Raw genomic sequence first — 16,590 nt, forward strand, 5'->3', positions numbered from 1 at the left:
TCCTCGAACAGTCGAACCCAATGTCTCATCACGTCATTGTGTCACGCGTGTTTGTGAAACAAGGCACTCTTATTGATTAAAAACAGATGCATGCTTGTGTATGACACGAATACACATGAAGCTCTATACAGGAGAAAATAACACACAAATGATATTATTTTAACTGGCAATCTGTCGGGAGAAATAATTATATTTTCCGTTACTCTCGCGGGTGTTTTTAGTGGTTGTGGTATATTTTTGAAGCCAAACTGCAGTCAGCAGCATTTCCAAATGCTAAAAACCATCTGTTGTCAATAATTATTTATTACAATAATTCTCCTGTGCGTTAATGACCACGCGTTGACGAATTCATTAGATATCGTGCATTCTGGAGTCTGAAAACGGTCGAAATAATTATAGACATGTGACATTTTCTAAAAACGTTATAGTGGAATTATTCGTCATATATCACTTGCACATGATACCCCATTATACTTTTACACTACAAAAATATAATGAGAACGCTCGGCCACTTTTCGTCAAAATCTCTCAACCCGGACCCAAGTAAAAACCGCAATAAAATTCTAGATTGAGAAAAATTAATTAACAAAACTTATCAAACAAATATAATATAATATGTGTATTCGGGTACGTAATTTAATATTATAATAAAATATCTATAACTAAATACTAATCATAAATAACAAATTTCAAAAATAATGTTACTTCAAAATGGTCATAAATGACGTGGACAATATTTTAATAAAATAAAATATATTTAATTACACACGCAAATAATACATTTTAATCGGTACCTTTATAGCCAAACATAGAATGTATATATCAATACTTAATATTATTAATGTCATCAACTTTTATGATGAAGAGTAACTTTATTTCCATAGCATAAATCTCCGATTTGTATTTTTCGATATAAGGTTATTATTTTACTTTTTTTCCGTTCACGTGACTATACGGCAGAGGGAGAAAAATCAAGTGTTTCAAACTTTCAACGCCTTTATATAATAATATATAATATATGCTCGGTAAAGTTCTTTAGATGTGCATTCAACGCGTGAAATAATATATCAGATGCATTTGGTGTTTAAAATGTATTATTGATTTCATTTTAATACTATGCCCTTCGCCGTTTACAATATTATGTAGGTACCTACCTATAATATAGTATAATACCCGTTTTTCCCCTCCTTGAGTCGCGTCAATATATGAAAGCGCGATGCAGTCGTCGCCGGTCTGCGGGGTGCGCCGTTATATATAATATAATATATTATTCGACTTGTGTGTACATGGTTACAAATCAGCGTAACTAAGGTCAACAAAAATATACGCTCCTGCACTGCGATACGCGAGTACGAAAAACCGAGCAATGACGATAACACAACATGAAAAATACACATATAACATTATATAATATATAAATTATTCACTCGAAACGGTGTTTGTTCGTTCTGGGGGAGTTCAACTGACCGTTCGGGTGGACTTCAACTAGTGCGCTGCAGAGAGGGGACAATCCAACTGCACCGTTTTTTTCTGAAAATAAGTGCACAAGTGCGTATCGTGCATATAATATTATATTATACTGCACTTGACAAAAAAACAACGTATTACATTATACACGCATCTATGTGCAATGCTGTAAAGTTTGACAAATTAACATATTTTGTTGAAATAATCAAATGAGTTTAAGAAAAAAAAATGATCAAATTGCGCGAACTAATTATTTATACAAAATATAATGCACCTATTGGCAATTACTGACGTGTATAATAAAAATATGTAATTATAGTTTTGAAACATTCTACCTGATTATTATGATCAATTTAACGACCAAAACCACATGAACCAACCATACCTATATATATATACATAGTATTAAACAGCTACTATAATTATAAATATGATTTTGTGGAATTGTATAATCAGACGATATGTAGTTTTGAAAGGCGCGGTGAAAAGTTTTCATTTTCGATCCTATTATCGAAGATATGAAAATTAAACATATTATAAACACTTAACACAACAGACTCGGCTAATACGTCCGACAGATGTATAATAAATAACGAAAAATAAAATTATGTACAGCCGCGATAGGAGCGAAAAGAGAATGTCGGTTCGTAAGACGGCTCGCGCTTATATGTATATATACATAATACCATCGTAGACACTCGCGGTTGCAGTTTTCCGCGCGTCTTGTTAACTGCAACTATATAATAATAATACGCTGCGCGCAAAGTACATGTTCGACCTAATGAGCGTTATATATTGGTATAACTATAACCGATGGTTTATTATGCATTTAACGGCTGTCATATAATACCGAATAACATCCTCGTCGTAGGTATGGTATTATATTACAACAAATAATATACATATACATTTTTTTTTTTTTTTTTTTTTTTTTTTTTTTTTGTTACATAATTTTTTTTTTTTTTTTTTTTATTAAAAGAAACTTTGTAAACAATTAGCTTCGACAATTATGATTATAAATATTACATAGAAAACAATATTATACATATACATTATACATTTATATTATTTATAATGTATATCAGCTATACTGTACGTCTTGTTGAGTACAGTATAGACAGATTTTCAGGTCTGTGCACGGTTGCAATTTGTCACGACGACAATAATGTTATATGTATATGAAAACGAACGCTCGTAAAATAATAATCATCGGATGTAGGTACATGAAAAGTAATAACCATGAAACTGCAGTATTATTCAAGATAATTATTATTTTAATATCAAAAACTCGTAATGACAAAAAAACATGAGATTAACCCAATTTTCACATATCCGTTGCCCTTATTTTCGTAAGTGCAGAAATCAGTCAATTATTACACTCTAAAATTTAAATACATTTACTTACGTTTTTAAATTCTTTACCATAATCCGTACCTACCTATAGAATACTTGTCTGAAAATATAAAGATGTATAAAATATCGAATGTTTTTTACGAACGAACCAAAATTATATGAGATTTTCCTTCCAGCTCTATAATCTCTATAATAAAATTAATATTATTAGAAAACTATTAATTCAATATTTATATTTTATATATTTATTTTTTATTTTTTTATTTTACATTTTTTTGTGTAAAGGGCCGGGGGTGCCCACTTTCAGATAAGGATTCAATATGTACACTCTATGGCAAGTTTTAAAATATTAAAGGTAAATAATTTTATTAAAAAAAAAAAAAATTTAAACATGTATATCTACAGATAATTATTTTTTTCATAGCAAATTATTATAGTAAATAAATTGCAAATTTTTCCAAAAGTCCTAGTCCCTAAAACGTGAATCCCCTCCCCCAAACACAACAAAACTAAAGGTAGGTATGTAAATTCTGAAAAATTGCATAGTTAACAAAATATAGTTAAATATTACTTCAGGTGACTGAAAATACGGTGGTGGGGAGTGGGGACGCTTAAACGCATGCGTCATTCGTCGTGTATGATATCATCATAAAATATATTATTATACATTTTGCAAACCGGCTACTGCAATGCGGGTAATCGTTGCAGAAATCTTCCCGAGTTGTCGGCACCAACGCAGTCGTACGAGAATGATTAGCGGTTTGCGTAACTTCGTAATAACCGCCTGAACTGAAGTTTATAATTTATAATAATATATATTATAAATTACAATATACTTATGTACGTATGGCGCGATAACACCAACTTACGGCTTGTTCAATTAACGACGACGTGTACCCGAGTCGTACACGGTGCCTATATGCGCCCATTATAATTATGTACCACGACGTGATATCAATACGCTGCAACGACGAATTCGGAATTGTACACCGACAAATACGATTTAAGTTTGTACTAAGTACACAATATTATATAGGTATATCGTAACGATTGTCGTGTACGACTATTATATTAAATACGTTATAACGAGAAATGAAAACGATTAAATACCGTGTCCTCGCGTCACATACACGACATCGTCGGAACGAATGAAAATCGATGTTTCGCAATATAACCTTAGCATCCTTGGAAGTTGGAATCGTATAAAACAGCAGCAGTTGCAATTGCAATTGTACAAGTCGAAACGAGCAGTGGCTTTTACGAGTAGATAACCGTTACATTCTCGAGTTTTATTATGTTTAAATATAGCTAAGTAGGTACTTACCTAATAATATATTATAATACATATATATAGTCACCGGATAGATTCAGTCGCGCGGTTAACGTTATATACTATATTATTAATATTATAAAATAAAGTGCCATTGGTGGTGATTTTGTCGCTGTTAAAATCACCTACCACCAGCCTAACAAATTATATATGTTCACATTATTCCCCATTGCTTTACTTAAAACAATATTAATCAAAACCGCAATAATTATTTACTTTACCTGATCCCTTGTACAAACTAATGAATTCTAGGTCAGTAGATCAGCTATATGAGTTCTAAGTTCAAATCTTACTTGATACACTGCAGATATACTAAGACTGTAAAAGATTAGGTGACTACCTAACCTGAGAATAAAATTTATTTCTAAAAAAAAAGTGATTTCATAACAAATCCATAGAACAATTCGAATGAATAAAAATACCAAATTAAATTTAACATCAGAGTACATCTAATAAACATGTATACACCTAAATAAAAAATATGATGTAGGAGGGTTTGGCAAAATAAAAATATTGTCAAATCTCCCAGATATGGCCAGATATATAAGCTTGTAAAATTGTACAATGATTGAATAATATATATGTGACGAGAGACACCTCTAACACAGTGATGGAAAACTTCTAAAAATTAACTCTTAACAAATTACATTACAACGGTCTCAATTCTACGTTTTTACTTAGCATGGATATAATATAATGGTTTATTGATTGTGATGATTATTGAACATCCAATTCAATAGCCCTGTTAACAAACAACCCCGCGCGTATGGTTCCCAATTGACATTTTCTTGGTTAATATTAGTCCCGGAAAAAAAAGATAGTAGGTAAGTTGATGCAAAGGAAAAACACAAATTATATCATTTTTAACTTCTAATACTCTAAATTTAGAAGTCAAATATTTAATAGATACATTTTATAACTATATTATGTAATTTTAATAGGCGGTATAGCTAAATCAATATTAATTAACTAATCAAACTTAGTTTCTTGCACTTTTCAGTTAATAATATAATATTAATCAGAGTACTTAACAAGACTCAGTTTACCACTTTTATAATATTATACTCAATTAATTTACTTAATTTATCTAGTCCTTTCAATAGGATATTACAACTTTAACTTACTATACAATTTAAACTGAAGTTTTCATTGTTTATTATGCATAACTTTTTTCTTAGAATTTTAAACAGTATTTTTATTTCTGGGATTTTTCTGAATACCAAATTCTTGTAAGTGTTTATATTTAGACCATGATGAAACTCAATTTTGTAATGAACACATCGGGACGCATTTTGCGGGTTCGCTTAAAAAGAAGTGCGCAACTTCTCGACAACTGACGTCATCGCAATACCTATAAAAATTATAAGGTAGTAACAATAACATTAAAATTTATTTGCATGTATGTAAATACGTAATTTACTTATTTAGGTTATCCTAGTCGAACGCACCCGATGGAACGATTTTTCATAAGTAATAATACGTATATGCATTATTATTTTCGATATAGGCTATATATTATAATAGTATAATATAATACAAAAACATAATATTAAGACATTCATTTCCGGCGCTTTTCCAAAAGTCGCGTTCATATACGTCGTTACACAACAATCGAGTTTAGACGTTCCGATTGTGTATAATACATATAGAAATAGGAACGTTGTTCAAATAGGTACATATATGTGTACATATAGGTACGAATAATGCGCATAATTTTTTTTTACGTAATCTCTGCGGTTCTTCTGAATAAAGAACAATACGTTTTTTTCGGTTGTGCACATTGTTTCTAACGACTTTTGAAAGCGGTGAAAGCAGGTACACGCAGGCGTCTCCTGCAAGAGGACTCGCGGACGAGGACGATTTAACCGACCTCAAATCCTGCGGCGAGACACGCGACACCGCAACGCTGTCGTGCAGAGCTTATATACTTCGCGCTCACCACCTATTATTGTTTCCGATTTTTTCTCTCTCATCTTTCTCACTCTCTTTCTCTCTGCATGGTGTGTATAGGTGCGAATTCCTTTACTCGTACTTTTCCGAACCACAACATAGTTGCTTATAGATAGTGTATTACAATGGCGTGAAAAAGTGTACAACATACAAGTGTAAATACTTACGTACGATATAGTATGTATATCCCGTGTGCATATAATATATCATAATATTATAATATAATACATATGTATATATAATTAGACGGGTACCTACTCTATTTGCAAGTGGTGGTCTCGTGAACAAGTGTGCGTTTTGTACTACGCGTATATAGCCATATAGGCCCGAGGCAGTGTCTCATTGTTCGCGCGCACTGCAGCAGACCACATATGCATTCGATCGCGTGCGTGCGAGTGCGAGTGCCGACGGCACACACAAACACTCACGTCAAGTCGAATAATAATAACGAAAAAAAGAAATTAAAAAAAAAAAACAACACAACGGCCGCGAAATGAACGGAAAAAAATAATATACATCAACAATTACAACGACGAGCTAGTGTATAATATTATAATATTATAATAAACCTCTACGGCGTGCACACAATGAAAACCGAAACGCCCGTGTAAAATACTAACAATGGTATGATATTATATATACGTGTTAATTAAATGTATCGTCGCGCGCTTTTGTTTCAACAGCGGTTGCGGCTCCCCTGGGTAAACCACTCGAAAATAATATCGTCTATACAGAAAATTAGCGTGTTACTAAATAATAATAATATAATATACGCACTGTCCCGATTTGATTTGAGGCTTGAGCGAACACCTAGGTGACCTGCCCACGATATTTTGAAATGCCCCACAAAATGGCGTACACCTATAATCGATTCTAATCATCACTTATATTATGGTGTTTACAACTAATTTATGAAATATCTATGATCTTTCTCATTATTACTGGCCGACAGGTGAGCAAACTCAGAAACAAAACTTACTGCAACATGTTCACTCAAAAAAATAATTTGGCTATAGTAAATAGTTGGATAATTTTTAGTTGACGAAACAATTTATTTAATTGTATCGAGAAATGTGTTAGTTGAGAGAACTAAAATGAATTAGTTAAAAAAATTATGGTTGTACTAGCTAACTTATAATAGTTTCAACTATATTAAATAGTATCTCAAATTTAACTAAAATGGTTGATTTAATTTAATGATTTATAAACATTGATTATCTACAGCAACTATCTCATGAAATACATATATAATAAAAGTATAATTAAATGTATATTCAATGAAATATTGCGGAGTAGGATTTTATATATATTCAATTATTCAAAATCCCTAACTGTCTAAAGTCATATCCCTCAAATTAAAATCTTCTAGAACATCCAAACAATCGAAAGAACATTTAAATCTCCATTTTTTTTTACACTCTTATAATATGTCCCTTCTATTTGTTTACCACAATTCAATTACTGTAAAAGTGTAAATCAATATAATATCCGATATCGTATAGGCCGTATAGCTGCAGCTGTGTAGACGTGTATATGTACTATAGCACAGCACACTGCGGTATGTACCTAAACACAAGACGTGACGTATCTATATGGTAAATCCGCAACAAGTGTTAGATTTCCGTTTGGCGGTGCAGGTCACCTCCGCGTCAACGGTCCGGCAGACCGACGATCGTCGTCGCGATATTGTCGAACGAGACCGAGTCGTATAATATCGTGTACCGCCGACAAAAACAAACGAAATCAATCAAAGGGTGTTCACGCGCGCGATCGCCACATATAATCAGATCGACGCGCGTATATAATGTTATGCTACACGTATATAGTGTATATCTACACCGCCCGTGATTGGTTACGTGACTGATCGGCCGGCAGCGGAATTCGTCGCGGCGGCACGTCCGTCGAACGTATATTATACCACATTATGTTCGCTGCCGTATACATATATTTATATATATTTATATATATTATATATAGCGCAATGTTCGTATATGCATATTACAATATACAGTGTGTAGGTATACGAGTAGAGGTATAGACTATAGATGGTTGGCGTAAGTACAAGTGAAGAAATACTCGAAGTGGCCGTAATCAAAACTTATTTTTTATAGTCCGATTATCGGAAAGAAAAAAATTCGAAATCACTAGTGCAACAACGGTTGTCGGTTTTTCGTTAAAAAAAAGACGTTTTATCCGAGAATATAATATTAAGTCTGCCAACTGAAACGTAGGTAGTAGGTACGGATAAGCGCGTGGACGAGTGAAGGTTTTTGTCTTATATTTCACCGAATCGAATACAAACGGCAGTATAGGTACATTTGGAATTACTGACATTTTAAACAAAACAGATCCCAATATTTCTTCGGATAAATGCACACGTTTTAGGGGAGAATGGGTGAGATTTTAATAGGAAAAAGACAACCGACGATTTTTGAAGAAAAAAACTGGCCATCCGTATAGGTCGGTCGTCCCTCTAGACCGATAATATTTTATCTCTCGGTTCCATCAAATATATATTATTATATTTTTAATATCAGTGTATATCTGCAATATTTCTACATCGAATACCTGAAACATATTATAACGTGTATATATAAAATCATAAATATTTATACGTTTACCTTATATATATATTATATACCTGCTGTGTAGACCATTTCAAACCCTGGTCGTCAACAGTAGAGGGGGGAGGTGATACCGGGGAAAATAATAATATTATAACGTTCACTTTTCATAAACCTGCCGAAAATCTCTGCGCGAAACAATGACTACTATACTACGACGACTGTATACATTATTATCGTGCTACCTGTTTGCGTGCTACAATGTGTGCGTGCGTATGCATTTGTGCGTGTTCGCAGCAGGTATGCCAGAGTCGGCGGACCCTTTTACGATTTTTTTTCCACATGGGATTTTGCGTACAAAACTCATTTTTAACACCATCATCGAAATATAATATTATACACACATATACGCTGCACATGGCCATATTATAATATGTGTACGCGGTACGAATGTGCCACATGTATACGCAGCACACCAAAATATCATAATATATTATAATAAATCACCGACGTTTATTAATAAATGTATGTTAAAATATTATATTGAACGACACCGAAACGATTTCATGTTCTAAGTATATTTGTGCATGTGTGATGATAAACGGTGGCGTCGATATTAGCGAATGTTTCGAGTAGGTACGTTAAAAATAAAAATATAAAACGACTCGCGTAGATAATAGAACAACGAATCGAATTCTTGATACCGCGGTGTTGCGATGAACAATTTTATTATTACCTTTCGGTTGCGGAATAATAAAAAGTCGAACGTGAATCGTACGCAGCCGGGTAGTATCCATGAGTCGCGTGTTCACCTGCAACGTCGACGGCTAATGAGTACGACGCGAGCGGATAACGATCGTCGACAAATAATCAGGCCCACAGGTCGCACCGACTGCTATAATATACAGTCGAGTAAATAATAATATTATTATCAAGTATAATATACAACTCAATTCGAAATTAACGATTTTTTTTCAAATGTTCATATATACGTTACATACCTATATAATAATATTATGTGTACCGTGTGATTACTCGCCGCTCGTTATATAGGTATATTATCTACCGTTGTAGCAGCGGGTCTCATCGACAATCATCATCCTGCTGTAGTCGGACGGCGGCTCGTTCGTACCTACCTACGAATAATAATAATAATATATATATGTAATAACAGGTCGCTCCGCAGATACGCCGTCGCCTCGCCGGTGAAATGTGTGATAACTACTATATTAAAGCATATAATATATAAGTGCGTCAGTCTTCGTTTCGAAAAATATAGTAATTTCGTGCGCAAGAATCGTATTATGCACATTTACACATATTTTTTTCGTACACGCGTATCATTATCGCGTAACGTAAAATTATACATACTGTAATATAGTGTTGGGTACTTGTGTGTAAACGCACGGGCCGCACAAGCGATGGCGCGTGTAACATGGACGAATTTTACGACGATGATAATAATAATAGTCGTGACAAATTCCTACACATTATAGTACGATCGGTACTACACACGACGTATACATCGCGGTTGTACGCGCGATAGTACCAGTTTATAATAATGATAATAATATGTACACTGTACACACACAACAGCGCCGCGGGGTGAACCCCCACAATATAGTTTCAATAATGCACTCGTACAATAATAACGGCGGCCACCGGATGTAGAGTATATACCTGCCTACGCGTATATACATATACATTGTCATGTGTATAAATTTAAACATATTTATCTATCTATATATATATATATATATATATATACACGCAGTATTATAGGTTTTATATACCTATACAACACGCATATGTTATATATGGTTTATTGTAACGGGTCGTAGAGAAACCCCTCCGATGTACATATATACAGACGACCGTCTATACTCTATACCCCCCGCGACGAGCGAACTCTGTGTTTAGATATAATATTATAATATATAATATGTGTGCTGTGTGTACATCGCTACAGTACAAAATATATAAAACATATGATGACTTTATGCGGTAGTTCGGTACGCGTCAAAGTCGATTTCCAGCCCTTGCGCGGTTGCACGTCACCTCTACGTGCATTGTACATGTACTTACTATACTCCCGCACGACATAATATTATAGACGCGAGTTTTTCGAAAAACGTCAAGTGCACCGACGCTAAGTCGATTGATTTCAGCGCGCACGAGTATTTTACAATCTAATATAACACGTACAGTGTACATTGTACATACAGTACAAGCTTTTATTCGAACACACATTCGCTGAAGTCTAGTTATTTTTGAAAAAAAAAAAATACGGGGGAAAATAATTGTTATTTTTAAATTCAAAAAATGTGGAGTAAAAGATGGTTATTTTTGAAAAACACCGAATGAAAAAAAGCTTTGCGTGTCGGATTACGGGAACAGGCACGTTATACTCGTATTATTATAATATACCTACACCGGTGGCGTTGCGTATTGTGTACGGCCGTGGTTGAAATATAGTTATTTTCCCCCGTCAACAGTAATAATAATAACAATTGTACTGCCACCGCCGCATTCGTGTGTGTATATAGAAACGTCTTTTCACACGACAGTTGATTTTTTTTTTTTATTATTGTTTTCTCCTCTATCACCCTTTACGGCGTAAGAAAAAAAAACTCGGACAGAAATACATTATACGGACACAAAAATACGATCGGAACGGGATGACACGGTACCTACATAAATGTTACCAACGAAACAGGATTATACTATTCTTAGAATCCGTGCATCCTGCTTAAAAAATAAGAATTATAGACTTAAATTTCTGTGTTTGGTTCGTTTTCCATACACACACATTTAAACAAGAAACGAGCATCGGGTCACCTGGCCCCTGCAGTAAATAGATGCACAGGGGTCGTTTTGACTTCCTTACGTATAAAAAAACACACTTATATTTGTGTGTATGTGTCGTAAGCCGCTCGCACAACGAAGACATATTGGACGACCGCGTTAAATCCAATTACGGCACCTGGGCAATCTGCTGGGCGATTCGCATCGTCGGACCCGAACAAAAAGCGTTTAATTGAAAACGTGACCGAACACTGTTGCGTCGTGTGTATAATGTATATATATTCATAAACGCGCGTGCTGCGTACATACATAATATTATACAACTCGTACAAAGTTTTAGAAAAAATTCAAATACTTTTCACTGCAATTGTAGTATATACGTACTTATTAAATATACAGTATACATATTTTAATATTATATTGTATACACCGTTGTACGTGCGAATATAATAATATATTATGCACATTACAATGCACTGAGAAGGCAGTGAGAAGAGCTGATTTTTCGCTTACCTACAACGGCTACAACCGACTATGGACAGAATGAACATCATCATCATCATCATCATCATTCATCATCATATTATTATTATAATAAACTAATTTAACGTCGAAACGGTTTTTTAACAACAAAATAACGTAATATTTTTACCAGGGCGATATTTTATAATATATATTTTGAAATTTGAATACGTGTAATACATGATGTATTATGTTGTATATACGATACAATACAAACATATTATACTAAGTATTTAAGTATTTAATTATAATATTAGTGATTTCATATAATAATTTTTCCACAAGAGCTGATCAGGCAAGGACCACTTGCTTGTTATCCGACAAGTATGCTAGGTATACTACCTAAATTAATTTTTTAGAAAATTCAAATTAACTAAATTATCACTTTTATAATATATTACTTAATAGGCTATTAAGCTATAGTCGGATAATGTTTTACTGTCATATAAGTATATATAAAATAATGTTTTATCCCAAAAACCCTTGCCTTTTGGGCCAGGACACGGAAGAAATAATTGTTATTATCATACCTATTTATTAAACTAATCACATAAAACTAAAATAGAGAATTATGTTTAGGAAACCAGTGACTGACTTGTGAGTCGCATAAGCAAGAGTATTTGTAGTATGGAAAATAGCTAAAGGAAGTAAAAAAGAATAATTAATGGAAAATAATATCACGGCTAGCGAGGGAAACTATTTGAAATTAGTTTGGTAAATTAATATAAAAAATACTGTGGTCTGAAAAAAATAAGACAAATTTCATGCATGTTGCTAAAAATAACAAAAATGTTGCTAAATATCGATACAAGTTTGGTGTTTCATATTAGTTAGAGGGCCAACTTCATGAACGCAAATTAAAATGTATATTATATCTAGTTTTCAAAGCATGTTGTGTATATGCAACCAAAATCACGAGTCATATTTTGTCGTCAATAAATAATTTACTAATAATAATTTATAATTTATAATAAACCACGATGATAACAACGTGACATTACTATTTCGGAGAAATCAAATAAACCGTTTAACAATTTCTGGAAAATCAAACGACCCGTATACATAAACGGTAAGAAAAACTCTGACGGCCGTTGCATATATTTATTGTATAATGAAATAATAATAATATGTATATAGATATAGAAAATATACGCTGACAATATTGGGTGTATTGGCAGGCGGCGCGCGTGACTTAACAGCGGCGTCGTCTCAGTTCATTTGGCTTTAGGACGTGTTCGCGCGCGCCCGACGACTATACGGCGGTCGGCGAGTATACCGTTAAAACTGTCAACGAGTGCATGACAAAAATTAAAAATATTAAAAAAATGTGTTTCAAACGGGAGCATAGGATTGGTGGTGGCGGTGGAATAGGTGATAAAAAGAAATAAACGAAAAAACATACGAAAAATAGCGACCACGTAATAATAATATGTTGTATATTTATAGACGTAGATACTCGTACATAGCCCGTAAAGGTATGTGTTTGTAATGATATATACAGTCGGAACGCGTCGTGTTTCACTCGATTCACTCGCGAATTATAAATACGTACAGACTATGACATCGACCACGAGCTGGCGTCCGCGACCGTGAAAATCGGCTAAATCGACGACACGACGCGATAATGAAGTATAAAAATAATATGTTTTAAGATATCCACCTATACGCACATATATATACAATGGTGGAAAGCGTACGCATACACCTGGATCGTATAAGTATAGGTCGTCTGAACTCGTCACGGGACGGTCATTGTTTTTTTTCGCCGCAATTACCTCCAAATGCGCATAGTGTTTGTTTTAAATCGGAAAATTCACGTTTGGCCACAGCAAAATTTTACACGCTCCGATCCCGATTTTGGGGTCGTCGAGACCGGTGCGGACGTACCGTGACAGCGTTTTAATTAAAACATAATAATATACGTCATGTCATTATAGTGTCGTCCGGCGCGCGACGAGGACTCGACGACTGCGAATCGCAGAAAATCGGTTTTTTACCCATCCGCGAAGTGATATTCGATTCAACATCGACGATGCGATGGTACGGACAATTGCATATTCTATACACGTGTATATTTTTTTTATCGTGACTCGCACTGGTCGGAAGTTTCTATAAGCAACAAACTTTTGATATTTTTGTGCAAACGCGTTACAAAGTCGCATATTATAGTTATTATCGCATATTCGCGCTACTTTTTTGTTTTAGTAGGAATGATGTTTAAAAGCGGTGGTGGTTAGACAAGACGATCTCAATTGAAATTGTTAAAACGCAGTCGGTTTTCACAAAAATAATGTACCTCATCCATTCCTAAGTATATGCATCGACTCGTACAGTTGTGCACATGGCTCTAATATTTACATGTGAATAGTTTTTGACGAAACGTATTTAAGTTTTAGATTTTGAACGGAGCGATGAATGTATTGATTTATCAATGCTATGCGTTTCTCACATGCAATAATTTAGCATTTTTTGCATTTAATTCAAATTTAACGCGTACTTTACAGTGACATACTCAATAACTACTTTCTCCCTTTTAGGTCTCCAAACTTGAGTTTAGAACCCCATTAAATCCCCGTTATGTCGGACCATCCGCCTGTCAGTCCATCCGATAATTACCGGTACTATGTTAACAGTTGACTATGAATGCTTGCAAGAAGTATGGCGTTCAAAATAATATAGACATTTGCACGTACGTGCCTCCCTTCACTCACCCCCACATCAAACATGTGATAATTGTTTAGTGTCGCTCTCGTTAAACGCTACTACCGAACAGAACAATACGCGACACGCAGTGTGCTACGATCGAGCGTTTTTCCATTTCCGTTTTCAGGAGTTTTTTTTTCGTCGACCGGAAGTTCGTTTTTATTGCGCGATGGGTTCTGCGCGCGCACATGATCGCCGTGCGGCTAATGACCGTACTCGCGACGACGGCAATCCATTATAGTGTTCGAAACCAGTTGCTGGTTGTGTATCGCATCGGTCGTCCGTTGTGCGACGAATATAATATTATTTTATTATTTGATTTTGAGTGTGCGAGTGATTACGACATACCAACGGCTCGCAATATACTATTTCAATAATAATATTGTGTATTTTATATTTTATTGAGTCAACGAGTCAACCGATTACGTCGGACCATATTATTATTATTATAATAATGCGCAAGAGTTTGTGCATTTTTAAATATACTCCGTAAAACTTAATACGACAAAACGGGCTTGTTATCGCTTCCGAGAGCGGTAAAATTCAATATTTCTTTGAACAAACAAATTAAATGTTTAATATCCCCCGCACGACGGTACCTAGAATTACCGTCGGACACGAAAATACGCATGTAAATATAATATTATTATACTTATTTCGAAGAATATTATATTTTTTGTCAGTGTGTGTGTACGTATAACGGACTGCAGTAGTGACCTTATCGCACGTTAATGAATAATTCCGACTGTTTTAACACTATATTGCAACGATGTTCAGTTAATAAAAAAAATATTTTGCGTTCTGATATTATGATGATAAATGATAAAGTAAGAATAAAAAAAAAAGATAACTTGTATACACTAAACTCGTGTACAAGTATATGTATATATATATGCGCCAGTTTGAGACGTCGCCATTAAAATACGGTATCCGCAGACTGTCCGGCAATGATTATTCTCTGTATATTATTAAATTCATGATTATCTTATAGAAATATCTGTTAAGCAGTATTTTGGAATCGAAGTTTTTGGAGGTATTATGTTTGACCTAACTATCGAAGACTTTATCTCACCCATCCTACACAATTCTGCCTGCATTATTTTATTTTTATACTACAATATATACACAGTTTATAATTTAACTATATATATATTATATTGATTTACCATACAGAAAATCTATCGGTTTAGAGACGATGAAAAAAAATTGAAAACAGTAGAAAAACAATCAATAAACATAATGCTATAATATTATGATGTTCGTCCATAGTATCGATTGACCCATTTTCACACAACGATGGTTTTTAAAGTAAATGCGGTATAACTATAGTATTTGTTATTATAATAGTATGATAGTTTAGCTGAGCTCTTAAATCATCATTTTCGCGTATGTTTGCATTAGAATATAGATGCATTCATTACAATATTGTTCTACATATACACGCTTGTTCATTAGTCACCCAATAAAATGTTATACATTTTGGTAATTGGCGTGCTTGAAAAATAATCGATTTAATTCGGCAATCGCGTTACGTTATTTTTTCAACACACCCGTTGCGTATATACTTCTACCGTAGACCGTGGTTGCAAATTACAGCAGTCTGAATTATATTATGTGTTAGTTTCGCCAATAACGCGTTTTGTTGTATATGGTTCACGTCATATTTTATTTGTAACTTTGTAAATGTTTTTTTTTTATTCAGAAAAAATCTGTATAAATTAATTATTATTATTAGAAATTGTTTCATCACTACGCCTTGTAGTTCATAATTATGGATTGTAACTATAGTAGTATACAAATATGAATCAATATTCAATTTATTTAATAGTAAAGTATAATAATAATTCAATTCCGTCAAAAAAAAAGCCCACGTAGAAATTATTTGCTGAGTATTTA

Source organism: Rhopalosiphum padi, chromosome 2, assembly GCF_020882245.1.
Source record: "Rhopalosiphum padi isolate XX-2018 chromosome 2, ASM2088224v1, whole genome shotgun sequence".
Taxonomy (NCBI): domain Eukaryota; kingdom Metazoa; phylum Arthropoda; class Insecta; order Hemiptera; family Aphididae; genus Rhopalosiphum; species Rhopalosiphum padi.